A 2,728-nucleotide genomic window follows, 5' to 3' on the forward strand; every position below is an offset into this window, starting at 1 on the left:
TCTTCTAATAATAAGGATCCTCTTTGTCCAGATATAGAGGATTCCTCTTCCTTTTTCTTTTTCTCTTCTCTTTCATATGAGCAGAAATAAGGAAAAAGGCATCTTTGTTAAAGCTGATCCAGAACTTGAAAGGACTCTGAAGAGGAAACTAAGAGAAGCTAAATTACAACAATCTAGAGGCAACCTTTCTGAAATTTTCGAACAAGAGAAGGAGATGGCAGCCGAACCCAACAACAATAATGCAAGGAGGATGCTTGGTGATTTCACTAAACCAACGTCCAAGTTTGATGGAAGAAGCATCTCCATTCCTGCCATTGGAAAAGTTGAGCAAGCTTAGAGTGGATGTTTAGACCTTCAAGCAAAAAGATGGTGAATCCCTCTATGAAGCTTGGGAAAGATACAAGCATATGACCAAAAAGTGTCTTTCTGACATGTTTTCAGAATGGACCATATTAGATATATTCTATTATGGTCTATCTGAGTTTTCCAAAATGTCATTGGACCATTCTGCAGGTGGATCCATTCACCTAAAGAAAACGCCTGGAGAAGCTCAAGAACTTATTGACATGGTTACAAATAACAAATTCATGTACACTTCTGAGAGGAATTCCGTGAATAATGGAACGCCTCAGAGGAAGGGAATTCTTGAAATTGATGCACTGAATGCCATATTGGCTCAGAACAAAGTGTTGACTCAGCAAGTCAACATGATCTCTCAAAGTCTGAATGGATGGCAAAATCCATCCAATAATACTAAAGAGGCAGCTTCTGAAGAAGCTTATGATCCTGAAAACCCTGCAATGACAGAGGTTAATTACATGGGTGAACCTTATGGAAACACATATAATTCATCATGGAGAAATCATCCAAATTTCTCATGGAAGGATCAACAAAAGCCTCAACAAGGCTTTAACAATGGTGGAAGAAATAGGCTCAATAATAATAAGCCTTTTCCATCATCTTCTCAGCAACAGATAGAAAATTCTGAACAGAGCCCCTCTAATTTGGCAAACTTAGTCTCTGATCTGTCAAAGGCCACTTTAAGTTTCATGAGTGAAACAAGATCCTCTATTAGAAATTTGGAGGCACAAGTGGGCTAGCTGAGTAAGAAAGTCATTGAAACTCCTCCCAGTATTCTCCCAAGCAATACAGAAGAGAATCCAAAAGGAGAGTGCAAGGCCATTGATGTAATCAATATGGCCGAATGCACAAGGGAGGAGAAGGACGAAATTCCTAGTGAGGAAGACCTCCTAGGACGTCTATCAAACAAGAAGGAGTTCCCTATTGAGGACCTAAAGGAATCTGAGGCTCATATAGAGACCATAGAGATTCCACTAAATCTCTTTCTGCCATTCATGAGCTCTGAAGACTATTCTTCCTCAGAAGAGGATGAATATGTGACTGGAGAGCAAGTTGCTCAATATCTAGGAGCCATCATAAAGCTGAATGCCAAGTTGTTTGGTAATGAGACTTAGGAAGGTGAACCTCCCTTGATCATTAGTGAACTAGATACATGGGTTCAGAAAACTTTACCTCAAAAGAGACAAGATCCTGGTAAATTCTTAATACCCTGTACCATAGGCACCATGACCTTTAACAAGGCTCTGTGTGACCTGGGGTCAGGCATAAATCTTATGCCACTCTCTGTAATGGAGAAACTAGGGATCATTGAGATACAGCCAGCCTTATTCTCATTACAATTGGCAGACAAGTCAGTAAGACAAGCTTAGGGAGAGTAAGCACGCAGAGCTTCTCTCAATACAGAGTCAAACAGAGCCCCCACAATCAAACTCTAAGTTTGGTGTTGGGAGGCCACAACCAAACTCTAAGTTTGGTGTTGAACCCCCATATCCAAACTCTAAGTTTGGTGTTGGGAGTCCACAACATTGACCTAATCACCTGTGAGGCTCCATGAGAGCCCACTGTCAAGCTATTGACATTAAAAAAGCACTTGTTGGGAGGCAACCCAATTTTTATTTATCTAATTTTATTTTTATTTAATTGTTGTTTTGTGTTTTAGTAGGTTCATGATCATGTGGAGTCACGAAAAAAATATTAAAATTAAAAACAGAATCAAAAATAGCAAAAGAAAAATCACACCCTGGAGGAAGGACTTACTGGCGTTTAAACGCCAGTAAGGAGCATCTGGCTGACGTTCAACGCCAGAACAAAGCATGGATCTGGCACTGAACACTAGAAACAAGCAACATCCTGGTGTTATGCCCTGAGAAAAGCTGGTGCTGAATGCCAGTAACAAGCATGGAACCGGCGTTCAACGCCAGAAACATGCTACACATGGGCGTTGAATGCCCAGAACGTGCATCACTTCGGCATTTAAATGCCAGAATTGCATGCAAAGGCATTTTACATGCCTAATTGGTGCAGGGATGTGAATCCTTGACACCTCAGGATCTGTGGACCCCACAGGATCATCTCAGGATCTGTGGACCCCACAGGATCCCCACCTAACATATTTCCACCTTACCTCCTAATTAATCCTATAACACACTTTTCCGAAAACCCTTCACCAATCACCTCAATCTCTCTTCCCAATTACCCCCTTCACCACTCACATCCATCCACTCTTCCCCATAAACCCCACCTACCTTCAAAATTCAAAAATATTTCCCACCCAAACCCACCCTAAATGGCCGAACCTACCCCCTCTCATTTCCCTATATAAACCCCTCCATTCTTCTTAATTTTCACACAACACAAACCTCTCTTC

The 2,728-nt window shown here is 41.3% G+C and overlaps 1 non-coding gene across 1 annotated transcript; it reads right to left on the bottom strand.

Moving 5' to 3' along the window:
* Positions 1-329: 329 nt before the first annotated feature.
* On the bottom strand, positions 330-433 carry LOC127746223 (small nucleolar RNA R71). The gene has a single exon (XR_008007843.1). It is a non-coding gene; the product is annotated as a small nucleolar RNA R71 (small nucleolar RNA).
* Positions 434-2,728: the final 2,295 nt, after the last annotated feature.

Source organism: Arachis duranensis, chromosome 3, assembly GCF_000817695.3.
Source record: "Arachis duranensis cultivar V14167 chromosome 3, aradu.V14167.gnm2.J7QH, whole genome shotgun sequence".
NCBI lineage: Eukaryota > Viridiplantae > Streptophyta > Magnoliopsida > Fabales > Fabaceae > Arachis > Arachis duranensis.